Here is a 15,232-nt window from a genome sequence, read left to right as displayed (position 1 = left end):
AATGTTTGAGTTCAGCGACAGCAGACGGCCGCTGAACGGTGCATTCACGGCAGAAAGTATTTAGCGCGTGTTATAAGGGCAGCGTTTTTTAATTAAACCTGTAACTGAATTGCATTCACTGGCAATAAAAGTGCTATTTCTTAGTTAAATGATTAATCACTTATTTTAGAAAATGCCAGAAATGACAAATGACCTCCTTTCAAGCAATTAAATGAAGCATGAATCACATCTTTCAGTGGTGCATCTCTGATTTTGGCCATTCTTCTATAGCGAGAGAAGCACAAATTACCTCCTGTGTGAGTGTAAAAGGTGGAATTTCTCCAGAAACCAAACTTTCGTTGACAAACGTGGAATGTTTTTCCACTTCTGCAATGTTTGCGTCTTTGCTCTCCGGCAGTTTTCTTCTTCATGTTTTTCCCTGTACGTCGCTGCTGCCTCGAGGTCAGTGCAGTCCAGCGGCAGGATCTCCACCACAACAAACAAACCCGCACGGACACGAACATCCCTCGCAAATAGCTACAAAACATGTGCTTTTTTTGTGTCTTGTGTGTTTCTGTTGTTTGTGCTCGCTGAAGCCTTCCTGCGGCTGTCTTTAAAACACACTTCAGGTCTCACGTTCAGCTTTTTGGCCGAGGCTGTCTGCTGCTTCACTCTAATCTACAGAGTCGACCTCATTACATGAAACTCGACGGAGACCTTAAATTCATCTGGATCAAAGTTTTACAATCAGAGGCCAGATTTGCTTTAGTCTTAGCACAGTCATTCTGGGTCTCTGTTTAGTCACTTCCTGTTTTATTTTGAAACACTATTGAGCTTTATTCCCTCACCTGCATCTACTCGCTTCCTGTTTTATTTTGAAACACTATTGAGCTTTATCCCCTCACCTGCATCTACTCACTTCCTGTTTTATTTTGAAACACTATTGAGCTTTATTCCTTCACCTGCATCTACTCACTTCCTGTTTTATTTTGAAACACTATTGAGCTTTATTCCCTCACCTGCATCTACTCACTTCCTGTTTTATTTTGAAACACTATTGAGCTTTATTCCCTCACCTGCATCTACTCACTTCCTGTTTTATTTTGAAACATCATTGAGTCTTATCTGTTCCACCTCTCACTCTTACATCTCAGTCTTTGTTCCTGTTAAGGGGAGTTCTTCCTCCCCACCATCACCAAATGCTACTCAAAGGGCACCATCACATTTTTTTCACATTGGAAAAATAAATAAATAAATATTATAACGCCTTTATTTTACCATTTAAATCCCCTTGAGGTGTTTATTGTTGTGAACTGGCACATTTGAATAAACTGTCCTCGCCTCTCGGTGTCCTGCTGGGATTGGCTCCAGCCTCGCGGTGACCGGAGCTGGCCGCGCGGCGAGGAAAATGGATGGATGGATTGAAGTGAATTGAATGTGTGGCTGCAGGTTTTACCACCTACAGACTGAACTGATTTAACTCAGCGAGGCCCTCATTGGTCCCCCGTGTCCCCCCTCCCCTCCTCTCCCAGCCTGTCAGTGTTGAAGCCAACACCTCGATCCCAGGCTACAAACAAACCCACTCGAGCCAATCACCGTCTGTGTGTGTAGCTGTGTGAGTTTTGGCTACAACCGCTCAGCAACAAACACCAACTTCAGGAAAATTTAGGGAAAAAAACATTATTGGAGGCCCAAAAATAGCAACAGACCCCCCGGTGCGGTAAAGTTTGATAGATAAAAGGCTCCGCCTGGGGCAAAGTGTGATGACAGAGTGAGCCGGTTGTTCCCTCCTCTGTCTGTTCTGACAGAAGATTGAAAGTCTTAATGTTTCTACACGGCTTTCTGCTTATCAAAATAGAATCGGTTCAAATGATTTCCTCAAGACAAACGGCTGTAAACGAGGCAGACACTCCACTTCTTACGGTGTCACTTTTGAAAGACTGTCGCCACTTTCGGGTGCCTTCAAAATCAGCTCCTGACAGCTGGAATCAATAATCAATATGCAGCATTTTAAAAAACCAACAATAAGTGTGGGAGTGGGAAATAAAATGCTGTCAGTGAAATTTGAAAAAGGTTTCTGCTCCTTTTACCTGCCTCGCTTCAGTCCAAAAAAAGGCGTTATTTATCCCACAGGGGAAAAAAGCTGAGGTTAAGTGACTCGTGCACATAATAATACGACATCTGAAAAAGTAGTTCCTTCCCACATAAAAATAACAGAGGAACACTGTTCACGTGAGGCGCCGGGGATAAATTACACCACAGCTTTGAAGACCAACTGCGCTACAGAAGCCACAAAGATCCAGAGCAGCGTAAAAACTTATTCTTCCTTTCAGAAACGCAGCGTACTCTCTGCTTTATGCTGTATTTGAATCAGACGCCCAGAAACTGAAACTCTGGTCTCAGATGAATGAGAAACGGGTCGCAGCGCTCTGCTCAGCACTAATAAAGACGGATTCCGGTGAAAACACAATAAAATAAACCGTGACAGAGGAAAACCTGCTGACCTCTACTGCGTCAGACAGGAAGTTCTGACAAACGCTTAAACGTCACGCTTCCTGCTCGACTTTGTGGTCGGTGCCCGACGATGTGGCGCTGAGGCACGGGCACTGCCTGGTGTTTGGGTAACAAATATGAGGCGGCGTGTTCGCTTATTAATTATTAAACATTTCTAAAGAAGATGATGCTTCACGCACCGTAGACAGTGGAGTGAGTTTGGTCTCTGGTGTTTGGCTTGGAAACAGTCACAGTTGAAGTTATAGCGCTACCATCAACCTTTAGGCTTCTGTCACTATCACTGCATCTCAAGACGAGTCAGTTTCTCTGCACATGGTTACTATAGAGTTTGCAGGCTAACGGCATGCTAACATGCTCAGAGGTTAAAATGCATGGGTTTAGCGTGCTAATTAGCACAAAACCCTGCAGCAGAGCGTGGAGTGCTTTGGGTCTTACCATCTCGATGTTCTGGAATCCACCACGACAAATGAAGGGGCCCAATGGACTTATCAATCACACACTAACACCTACCTCTCTTTAGTCTTCTTCTGACTGCAAACAGACTTGAAACTAGAAACTGAGACTGCAAACTCATCGGAAAGTGTTTGCTGAGGTCACAGATCTGAGCCGGTTAAGTCGTGCTATACAAGTAAAGCAGGTTCAAAGCCTATTGGCTTCATGATTCAGACCCAGTGACCGAAATTCAGATGGAAGAAGTTATAAGGCTTTTCACACACTTCAGCATTCTGTTAAAAGCTTCTGTTCCAAAGTATAAACTTCATAACATTCATGTTACTCAAAGTCTGGATGTAATGAAGACGCAAAGAAGAAGAAGACCAAAAGAAGTTGATGATGAAGAGACTAAAGCAGTCAAAGAAGATGAAAAACCACATAAAAAACAAATAACTCAGAAAAACATTAACTACAGTAATATTTTCATCTTTCCACCAACATCATACGGTTACAGCGGGTCTTCTGTATAGACATGACGTTTACATCAGCTCAGGGTTCAGACTTCGCCAGGATTCGAGGTGCACTCTGATTGGTTACCTGAAAACTCGACACAGATTCTGCTCGCATGTGTTTGCTGGAGGTGTTTGCTGGAGATGTTTGCTCCATCAGTCTGCTGCAGCTGCTCTCTCCACTAGAGATGGACCGATCCGATATTACGTATCGGTATCGGTCCGATACTGACCTAAATTACTGGATCGGATATCGGAGAAAAATAAAAAATGTAATCCGATCCATTAAATATCACGAAAGCACCTCACAAAACTTGCAACACGCCGTAACTCGCCTCAGAACGTTAGCACGTCGGAGCAGTATGCATCACGTGATAGAGCGGCTGTGGCATGCGGGACCTGTCGGTGGTCTGGATAGCATTTGGAGCTTCGCTACCAACCCGGCATTTCATCTCCGACAAAGTTATCCCGAGAGAAGTAAAGCAAGTGTGTAAGTCCATCTCTGAATGTTTGTAAAGCATGCCTGTGTTAAGCTTAACAAGCGACTGCATCTTCTTGCTGCTACTTCAATCATGAAACTGCTTGATGATCAGCTGATCAGCTTTTCTGTCGGGAGTCCGTGTCTCTCGTTTGTTTTTGGTCCACTTTGCGCCAGAAAGAGGAAACCAGCGGCTGAACAACAGCAGCACGTTTAAGCTTGATAAGCTGTTGTTAGAATTTATTTAATATTACTTTCTACACCAGGATCTTTTTCTACGTAGCTGACGCTGGTAACTGTGCAGGGGCGGATCTAGCAAAGTTTAGCCAGGGGGGCCGATAGGGCGTTAACAGGGAAAAGGGGGCACAAAGACATACTTTTCTTTCTTATTCTCATTTAAAATGTCGAGCTTTTAATAAATAATTATCCAAATCTTACACCCAAAGTTTTAATTTGATGTAAAATGAATAGAAGTCAATTACTGTATATAGTGACTATTAAGTCTAATATATATACCCTAGTAAGCTATAGTACTTTTTCCTTTGGGAAGGTAGCATCTGTGCAGTCTGCAATTTTGTTGAAGAAAGATGTTGAATCTATTTAATATTTCTTGAAAAATAATTGATTTCTGTGCATTTTTTTTCCACACTGCATCAAATTAAGGTTGATTACGTCGATTAAGCATCATGAGGTGGCGCGTGAGGGGTGGTTCCCTATTTTTTATTTATTTATTTTTGTTGTTGCTGGGAGTTGGAACCCTATTAGTTAGGTTGCTTAATATTTATTCTAAGTACTCTTTAAAATACCAGAATAGGGAGGATGGTGTAGGTCTAAGTTTATTAGATTGATCAGTATTGCTGAACTATGAAACATTTTTTTTTTGCATACAGGTATAACAGAATAGCTTTAGTGTAGTTGTTGTTTTAAACTTGAGTATGAACTTATACAAAATGCAGCAAGATATTTAAAAAAACAGTTTTGTTGATTAAAAAACACTATATCGGATTCATATCGGTATCAGCAGATATCCAAATTTATGATATCGGTATCGGACAAAAAAGTGGTATCGTGCCATCTCTACTCTCCACCCCTCTGCTCCAACCCTCACATCAGAACAGGTCGCCGGTTACAGAAATGAGATGTCCAACATGATAAAACCCAAATCAAACTGTCCTTTTCCCTCAGTTCATTCACCAGCAGCCGCTGCAGAACAGTGAAACAGGAAGAGTGTGGCTTCATCAGCGGCGCTGGGGGGTGGGGGTAGGGGGGTTGGTGATTTGGACCCTGCGCGGGATGATAAATTAACACGAGCAGCTATCTAAACCCTGGCACTTTGTGGTGGCGGCCGCAGACTCGCCCGCTCTGCCAGACGCTCGGCTCTGGCGCCAGTTATTGCTGGAGGCCGAGTTCTGCTCTCCAAATCAGTTTGGCGCTCCGACGAGTGAGCGTGGCAGGTGAACGCTGGAATCCACCAAACGCAGCTGATGGAAAACCTGCTCCAGATAGAAGTCACACTCGAACTTTGGGAAATATGCGGCGCCGACTAAAACATGGCAACAGGAAACTGAATTTTCTCATTAAACCTCCAACAGGAGTCGATCGGCGTGCAGCGACTGTAACAGCTTCATCGCCGAGGCCACGTTAAAGAGAGGGCTGCGCAACACCCCCCCTCCCCCGTTCTCAGGGCCGTAGCTAACCATAACACTGCTCCCCTCACCCCCACCCCCATCCATCACATCCATCTGTTTTCGTACCCGCTGGTGTCTAAGCACAGACACACCTCCCTCTTCAAAGCCAGCCGCGAGATATCATCTCCCCAGCGTGTCCGGAGTCTCCTCCAGGTTGGACACGCTTGAACCTCCTCCCCTGGGAGACATCCATGAGGCATCCTCGCCTCCACTGGCTCGCCTCCACGTGGAGGAGTGGCGGCTCCGCTCTGAGCCCAGCCTCCCTTCAGGTGAAGCTCGTTTTGGCCGCTTCCCTCCTCGTTCTCACTCCTGTGGTCAGGACCCAGAGCTCGTGGCCATGTGCGAGGGCAGCTCAACCAGCAAAGACAGCTTCACCTTCACCACAGCCTCCATCAGTCTGCCAGTCGCCTGCTCCACTCCCCTCCACCCAGAGTGGGCACTCCACCCTTTTCCATCAGAGAGCGTGGGCCAAACCTAAACAACGACAAACGATGACATCATATGTAGAAGCTCTATAGTCAGACACTCGGGACTCTGGGTTCTCCACAAACTCCTGGAGGGAGTTTCTCCACCTTTTCACTGCTGGTTGGTTTTTCTCCACCAGCTTGTGTCTAATTTTTACCTCTTTGATGCCGAGCAGGCCGTAACGTGAGTAACATAAAAACAGCTCAGCGTGTGGACGGAAAACCAAAACTTCAGGCTGAAAGACACTAAACTGCTCTCCAGAGTTAATAGAAAACAAGAGTGGGCTGCTAAACCACTCCGAATGACAGCTTTCGGATTAAACACAGTCATTTAATCCTTTGTTCAGATGAAAATATTGATTTGGTGCTGCTCTGAATAAACTATTAGAAGCATGTTTATACTCTGACAACAGACCACAAATCACAGCCAGTGAAAAACGGTCGATATCACAGCAACAAGGAAAAAATTGCATTCTGTAATTAATCTAAAAGCAGAAATACAGACAGAAAAGCACAATTTAACACACACCAGTCAATAAAATCCAAATTTGAGACCTTGAGAGGAGAAACAGCAGCAGAAATAAACTCGACCGTTTTCCCCCGGTGCTGGTCTGAGAGCGATCGTTCGGCTTAATCAAAGCCGCCGCTCGTCAAAATAAAAAAGTCATTCAGGCGTTAAGCAAAACATACTAGAAATTAAACATATGTTCCCTTTCTCATTCTGCTGTAACCGTAAGGCCGGTCTGTTGGACAGGAGGCCAAGGTAAACGGGGGATGAAAGGGACAAATGCCTGCTGAGAAAATGAAGAATGGGAGGATGAAATGAAGCGAGGCGCGTTCACAGGTCTCAAACGTGGAGAGGAGCGAGGGCTCCAAACATCGGCTCGTTTAAAGCTGCTTTCGCTCTCGCGCTCCCTCCTTTTCCATTTTACACATGAGGTTAGGGGTCAAAGGTCACATCAGCAGGATGATACTAATAAAGAGAGCTAAAGAGTGATGGCATCAACCAGATTATATTAGGGAGTCGTAACGACCGACGGAACAAAAACAAATTTCTGCAGCAGCGTTAATTGATGTCCCCGGCTCATCTGTGTGTGTGTGTGTGTGTGTGTGTGTGTGTGTGTGTGTGTGTGTGTGTGTGTGTGTGTGTGTGTGCGTGTGTGTGTGCAGGAGTGTGTGTGCGCCCACCATCCATTGTCCTGTCTCACTAATCACAGCAGCTCCGGGCTTCATTTAATCAGTGGAGCGCGGCGTCCTGTAATAACTTATCAACAGTCGTACCTTATAGATGAAGCCTTAATTGCTGACATGCTGCAGAGCTGCTCCCTCGCTGTCATCATCATGATGCGAAACACCGAGCGGCGAGACGATCACAGTCACTCCCGGGTCGCCTTAATCTTAAAGAACATTCATTTATTTCCATTTTGTCATTTTTAATAAAAAAAGGGTTTTTTTTCTTTTCCAGTTAAAATTTCTTGATTTGAAGTTTCCTAATTACACAGCGCTCCTGATGCTGCACCACATCTGTGTTATTTTCTATTGTGGTCCCATCTGATTGGTCCATTTGAATAGGATAATCAGTTTTACCCGTCACCTGTAACGGGCTGATGGGGCTCTGTCGTCACCCCGCCGGGCGGCATCGAAGCCTCAGTTTGAGAGCGAGGCGACGCAGGGTGTTAAAGGCGATTCCACAGGTGTGTCTGCTGTGAGGCTGACGGGAGCTCGGGTCAGACGTGGCGTTTGCAGGCTGTGATTGGCCTGAAGGATGAGGCTGACTCAGGACCATGGCTAAGAGTGAGTGCGAGTGTGGGTGGGGTCTGTGCTAGCTTCCAGTCTGAGGGGAAGAAGCTGTTTGTGAGTCTGTGGGAGTGAGACCTGATTGACCTGAGGCGGAGTCCAGAGGGCAGCAGGTCAAACAGGTGGTGGGCGGGATCGATGAGTTTTAGTCTCCAGCAGTTCTTGGTTAACACGTCCGCGGTTTGTCAGCCTGACGGCAGAGCGTCAGGTGAGGAGCCGGACCAGGAGCGTGTTTGTCGGGGATTCTGACCTTCACTGTGATTTCTGCCACCATTGTGGGTTTAACAGTACGAGCCTCAAACACCAGCTCAGGGTTCAGACTTCGCTATGACATCCACAGAGTTTTGTGAGAAGGCAATCTCCTCCTTGGTATTACCTGGCTTAATAACATACCAGGTGTCTAACAAAACACAGCCATCTTCCATCTGGAGAAGACGCTCACTAGAGACGGTGTAAGCTGCGGTGTTTGCAGGGACGTGCTGAACAAAAGCAGTTTTCTGGACTGGCAGCAACACGCGAACACGCGGATAAGTTTCCCCAGTTTCACTGAACGTTGGGGATCTGTGAGCGCTCAGAGGAACATCAGGCTGTCGTTTTCCTGCTGAAGGTTCTGAGCGGTCTTTGAAAGAGGCAGCTTCCTACAGCTAAACCACTGACACTCACCAATTATTTCTCAAGCTAGTTATTAAAACAGACACGCGTCTTTATTCAACAGTCATGGGTGTAAAATTCACTGTAGTCATTTCTTCTGTCCCTGGACTCAACAAAGCTCCTCGGCTTCAACCAGCAACAGGAGACGAGTTCGAGTCACAGTTCAACCTGGTTCAACCTGCACTCAGTTATGTTCTCTGTGCAGAACATGTGGAGCGTCTGTCTCTGCAGATGTTTTTGTCTCGTTTGTGTCGCGTTTGTTTCTTTGTAGCTGTTTCTTGTGTCTCTGTAGCAGCTGTGCAGTACTCGTCTTAGCGCCTGACTCTTTTTTGTGTCTTTGCAGTTGTTTGTTTTCTCTTTGTCGCTGCATCTGTGAGCCTGCTCTAACCTGTGTTTTGTGGTTGTTTTTCATCTTTTTGTAGTCAGTTTGTGTCTTTTTAAGGAACTTTTAGGTGAAGCTCAGAGGGCCCTGACTCTGGGCCTGACTCAGTAACACGCTGTTTGCGTATGTGAGGGTAATACAGTTTTGTTGTGGCTTGTCAGCTGGTGTTGTGATTAAACAGCTGATTGAGCAGCTGTTTGCAGCTGAAGAAGACATTCAGCAGTTTGTCCTCTTTGACTCGAGACCTGATGGATGAATCTGTGTCGAGCTCAGAGGAGCTTAAACGGAAGCCGCAGTGATGTTCGCGTTCTTTCAGTCTTTATTTAAAGTCTCCACAAACACAGCGAGCACACTGATCAGACACTGTGGGAACTCTGGTTGCGTACGGTCCTGTGATGCAGCAGCTCGTAGCTCGACCTGAAGCGGTGGCTCAGTCTCTCACAGCACGGCGGGGACTCTTCTTCACAGCGTTGCTTCAGGTTATTGAGGTTTCGTGTTTGCACAGCTCCGTGAAGGTCCAGCCTCTCGGTCAGGCTGCACTTTGCAGCACCTTTTGTGTGATCCAGGTCAGCCCAGGCTTTATCTGTGGGTTTGACTCTAGAGGACTTTGGAGAGCACCTCACGGTCCACTCGGTGACTGTGAGGTGCTCAAATCATCAGCTGATCAGTGCTGACAGCTGGTGAAGAGGCTTTCTCCTGGCAACGAGCCACAGCTACTCAGTCCTTTCATATCTGTAAGGTCATGAACTTTAACCTTTAAGCTGCTAACCGAGGCCCGTAGAGTGACCGCAGGGTGAATTTGCTGGGATGTCCACCCAGGTGAAAACTGCGACACCTGAATGTCCTGCAGACTGAAACCGTTTGCACAGAGCAGCTCAGACCTGCTGACGATCAGTTACTCGATACTGTTTGACGAGCAGCAGCTGGCTCCGCCTGACGGCGGGAGTTTAGCCACAGGTCACCTGCTGCTGACGAGCCGCTCTCTGTCCCACGATACAAAACTGTGTTTGTAATCACAGCGACCGCCGGCCTCGTTTAATCTTCGGCACAGTTTTCCTCTTACACAGATTAAGCGAGCGCGCCGCGGCCGCTCAGGTCTGCCGCTGTTCTCTCACAGCGTGTCCCAGTTCCCGGCGGCACCGGGCGGCCTGGAACGCCAACTCGGGATCAACGACTGCTTTTTAATCCCCCGCGCTCGCTGCTCTCTGCCTCTTTTTGTTTGGCTTTGTTTTCATTTTTTGCCGAGAATCATCCGAGTTCTTGTGACACTGACATTTGTGCCGCCGAACATTTGACAGATTTTAATGTGTTTTTTACCCTCCTCCCCCCTCCTCTCCTCTGTCCATTTCAGGTGTGAATAAGATTCGCCTCCATCGCCTCCGCCACCGCCGCTGCTGCTGGAAACAGAAGAGGAGAAAACATGAAGAATGGAGCAACAAAAGAAGAGTTTCTCAATTATCTAATTTTTTTTTCCCTGTTCTTGTGTTTTCAGATTTTTTTGGTTTTTGTTTTTAATCTCTTGATTGTCGCATCCCGGCTCACGCACAACATCCTCCTCCGTCACGCCGTCAGCAACCTGGAGCGACCGCGGTGTAGATGTGACGCTCGCACACAAAAGCACGAGTTTGAACACGACAGAGCCGCTGCTGCGCTTTGCTGTGGGCTGCACCCAAATTGAAATCTGAAGAGCGCGAGGAGAAATTCAGGGTCACGATCTGTGAAGATAATTGAAACCCCCCCACCCCACACCCCCACCTTTACAGTGGATTTCAAACTGCTGCTTTCAGTTTTACAGTAGTATTATAACACAACACCGTCGCACAGGCGTCCTGCAGAGTGCCGTAAACAGAGTCGGACCCTTTAAATGTGTTTTGTCTTCAGGGGGACAAAATTCAAACATTCCCTCAAAGAAGTGAAGTGGATCACTTCCACTCCCCCCGAGAATAAATCCACAAACGAGCTGGAAAACAAAGCAAGTTTAAGTGAACCGCAACAACAAACATGCCTGAAAAAAACAACTCGTGTCCCTTCAAACCAAACCTCAGTAGGATTCGTTTATTAATTCCTCAGCGCACGCTTTGGGTGAATTAAACGAACAATTAGTATTTCGCTCGTGCAGCATATCAGGATTTATTCCAGTCGTTCTTCGTCCTTGTCACAGCCGTCCGCCTGCATCATTATGCAACTCTTTATTTTTCCACCTAAGTCGGAGGAAGTCACCAGAATGTTTTATTCAGAGTGTTTTCTCTTCTTTTAAATGATTGTTAAACGTATTTATTGAATTGCCGAGCTGCAGCTGGAGCCTTTAACTGCCAGTTTTCAGCCTTTACGTTGGCTCAGCGCTGCATTGTGAGACGAGCGAGTCCTTCAGCGCCACAGAAACTTTCTATATTTACTTCCTTTTGTTGTTTTTCCACTGGAGTGTGGAGTTGTCAGCAGCACCGTATTAAAAGCTGCTTTGGTCGGCGTGACGGCGCACGAGGCTTTGTTCACGCGCAAGCGGACGAGTTTATTCATGTTTTCAATTTTCCTCAGATTGGTTGGTGCGTGAGAAACGATTCGCCGGCTAAAGGAACGCTGCGTGACTCAGTCTGAGTGCCGAGGAAATTTTTTTATCCAATGTTAGAAATTAAAAGAAAACATTTCTGTTAATCGAGCTCCAACATACATGTTAAATTTATAACTGTTAGACTTCAGTGGATCCTTCTCATTTCACGTTTTCATTAACAACACCTCTGAAATATGTTCCTGAGTTTAACCTTGAGGAACTTTTTTTATCCAATCAAATGGCCTGTTACTTCACTTCCTCACGGCTTTAGGGGAATCACCTCTGTTACAAACTATAAAGACTTTAGTTTTCATTGTTGGACTCTACAGCTCCTCCCCTTTAAGGGAAAGTTCTCCTGATTGGCTGCTCCTTATAGCGGGAAATTAGTAAGGTGGGCAGGATTGTCTCCTTTCTATGACATCACACAGACCCAAGGGTAGAAAAAGCTGTTCAGTGTTATTCATATAGCACCAACCGTCCCCTTGCAAAGTAAAGACCTACAATACTACAGAGAACCCCAACAATCAGACGACCCCTGTGAGCAGCACTCTGGCAACAGCGGGAAGGAAAAACTTCCTTTTAACAGGAAGAAACCTCCAGCAGAACCAGGCTCAGGGAGGGGCGGGGCCATCTGTAGCGTCACAAACGCCGTATTTTACAGAGTTAAAGGCGGGACTGACGGACGTGGCCGAGGCGGTGTTGTGTGTGACCCGTGTTGCCGTGGAGACGAACCGGAGCACTGAATGTGTGCCTGCAGCAGCAGTACAGACCGACAGGGTGGATTTAAAACAAACAAACAAACAAGAAAAAAAACGAACAAAAACGCCGAGTGCCAAAGCTGGGATCTGCTGCATTCTCACTACACATAACATAAGGGTTCTTCTTCGTGTCGTTGTAAATAGGATATATATGTTTGTTTGTTTGTTTGTTTGTTTTTCCTGTATTGCTACAGATTTGTAAAATTTTGCGGGAAAAATTTTGTTACATTTTGTAAAATGGGAGCAACTCGTCCCCCCAAAATCCTCCTGGTTTTCTTTTTCCTTTAAAAAAAAAAAACCTCTCTCGGCTTTTTTTTTTGGTTTATTTTTGTTGGACTTTTAAAAAAAAAATCTAGTGCCAGCAGTGTGTGCGTGAACACTTTTCCTTTTTTTGTTCTTGGTGGGGTTTTTTGCTCTTTCCCATCTCTCTCTCCTCGTTTTGTACTGAACCGGAGTGGAACCACTACAAAAAAAGGAAAAACAAGGAAAAGAAGAAAAAAAAAGACGGACCAGTTGGCAATACTTCAGTCATTTGTTCATCTCACCGGCACTGGACTTCCGCCCGCCACTTCCCCGCTGAGAGGAGAGGAGAGGTGGGAGGGAGAGGAGGGAGGAAGAGGGGGGACTTCGCTTCACATCAAATCAGATTTAAAAAACAAAACGGAGACAAAAAAAAGCACCTTTGGACCTTTTTCCTTTTTTTTACTGTGCTGAAGTGAAGTCAAGTGCTATTATTATTATATTATTATATTATTATTATTGTAGCCACTGTCTGGAACCCTTTTTTTGAAGAAAAGCAAAGGAAAAAAACAAAAAGAAACTTAAGCCAATCTGCACTTCTCGTTCCGACGAACATGCTTGTATGACCAAGTGACTGTCGTGGATCTTTGTTTTCAAACCCGATAAGGAACAAACTGAGTATAAAAACAAAAAAAACAGTCGAGAGACTTGAAACGGTGGCAAACGCAGAAGGATTCAACGGTAACGATCACGCAACTTACAAACTCGACAGTAAAAACCTGCAATCAAGACTCACGCTGCCTGAATCATACTTTGATCTTTCTCTCTGTTTCTATCCCTCCTCCTTTTCGCCGTCTCTCTCGTCTCTCCTCGCTTTCTTTCATTTTTCACCGTTTCCCTTCGTTTTTCTCTCCCTCTCTCTCTTTGTCGTCCTGCACACCATCATACACACCTGTAATAAACAAAAACAGACAAAAAAAAGATAAATAGCCTTTTATTCGATACATTACTACATGTTGGCTTGGTAGGATTAGTTGAAACTAGTTCCATTCCTACAAAAAAGAATAATAGTAAAAAACAAAATATGAGCTTCTTTATGTATTGCTTCTGCCGCTGTAGTGTCCTGGTCAGATTTAAAGATGATAAGACTACATATATCTGAAATACTGTATTTACAAATGCATACCAGGGCTGGCCTCAACGACACGACGGCAGGGGGAGGTTTCCAACTCCGTCCGCGGGGCGGCCGGTCGAGCTGTCGGGGGTTTGGCGGTAGCTCCGACCGCTCGTCCGAGGTGGTTAAAATGCTTCTTTGTTTGCTCGAAGTCTTCGCAGTTCTTTAAACTTGTAGCGTTCAGCAGCACTGAAGCTCTCGCCGCACAGCTGCAGGGCCTAACAGGAGTGCTGGCAGCGCGGCGGAGAGCGCCTCCTGGTGGACGCTCAGCCTTAGCACGCTTCCAAGAGAGTTTTATTTTTGCAAGTGTATAGTTTTAATTGAATATTTTTCTGATGAATGATTGAATGTAATTGCTTTGGGGAGGAAAGTGGGTTTACTGTCTGAATGTTGAAAGAGGAGGGAACCGAGCACACTGGCACCAAAGCAAAGGCGGTCCTGCAGAAGTTAAACATGATCGTGTGGGAACTAAATTTGCTCGAACGCTTCCGCTATCCCAGACCGGTGCCTCGAGCAAACCTTTGGCCTCAGTGACGTTTGACACGCCACAAGTTCTACTGTAGTCTACTTTCAACTCTATTAAGCTTTTTTATTTTGTTGATTAAAATATTTTTGGCCAACTTTTCCACATAAATTTGCACTTTTTACCTTCAAAGGGACGAAGAGCGATCTTGTCCCGTTTTTATGTGAATGTGTAAGATGCTAAAACCAAGGATCAAAATAGCTGTTAGCTAAATCACGAACTTGTGCTAATTACAATTGTTAATTTAAAAATCTAAATGTAGTTCACTACGAGTACCAAAGTACCAGGATGGAGTCGCTTGTAATGGAAATCAGGACCACCAGTTGATTTTTAGCCAATAAGAGAAGGCTACATCAGCGATACTGGTGATGTCATTCTGGCTTGCTAATAGCAGCAACTTTAATTTTGCTGCAGCTAGCACAACAATCATGGTTCACTTTTGCAGTTTGATTCATAAAAAATCCAGATAAAAAATTAAAGCACCTCTAAAATAAGCCTTAAAAAGCCTTTGAAGCTAACTGACGGCTTGTAGGTTAGCGGTCTTAAAGAGGTTTGTCTCAAATTTATGCTAGTTTATTTTTAGCGCACACTGACGAGTGGCGGTGTGCAGCACCCAGGTGGCTTGTAAATGTACGTAATCGACAATCGCGATTAAATGTTGCAATCGTCATTTCCTGTGAGCGTAAACTTGGGGAAAACTGCCCTGGTCACAACGAGGGGACGAACAAACCACACAAAGCGGCGCGCAGTGCGACCGGTGTGCTCCGTCCTTCCTTCGTTTAAACTTGCTCCGTTGTATCGTGGCGAGCGCCTGGTTTCCTCAAAAAAGCTTTTTATGCAGCGACAGTCAAGTTTTGAAGAGCAGTGAGGTTCAGATGTTGGCGGGGTGGGGGGACGACGTCGAGGCTGAACTCCTTTACCTTCCCTGAAGTTCGCTCTGATGATGGCTCTGTTGTTTTCTGTTTACCGGTTTCAAGCACAAAAGTTAAAGAGCAATGCAGTCTTCTGGTTTTCTTTGATATATTTCCACCTCTGAAATATTGATATTGCATCAGAGTTGCAGAACTAGATTTTCTGAACTAGACTCTGGACTTT

At 45.5% G+C, this 15,232-nt stretch overlaps 1 protein-coding gene across 2 annotated transcripts in view; it reads left to right on the top strand.

Annotated features, from left to right (window-relative positions):
• Window positions 1-14,486, top strand: part of LOC146643049 (zinc fingers and homeoboxes protein 2-like) — a 129,300-nt gene extending 114,814 nt beyond the window's left edge. For both annotated transcript variants that reach the window (XM_085395675.1, XM_085395676.1), the window contains exon 5: window positions 10,246-14,486. The gene's annotated coding sequence lies outside the window, so the exon portion shown is untranslated. The remainder of the gene's footprint in view (window positions 1-10,245) is intronic.
• The last annotated feature ends 746 nt before the right edge of the window (window positions 14,487-15,232 follow it).

This window comes from Rhamphochromis longiceps, linkage group LG22 (genome assembly GCF_057381845.1).
Source record: "Rhamphochromis longiceps isolate RC_006_pf linkage group LG22, R_longiceps_female_GT1.1, whole genome shotgun sequence".
NCBI classification, from domain to species: Eukaryota; Metazoa; Chordata; class Actinopteri; order Cichliformes; family Cichlidae; genus Rhamphochromis; species Rhamphochromis longiceps.
Note: the sequence above shows the minus strand (reverse complement) of the source record. Positions and strands in the feature narration are given on the sequence as shown.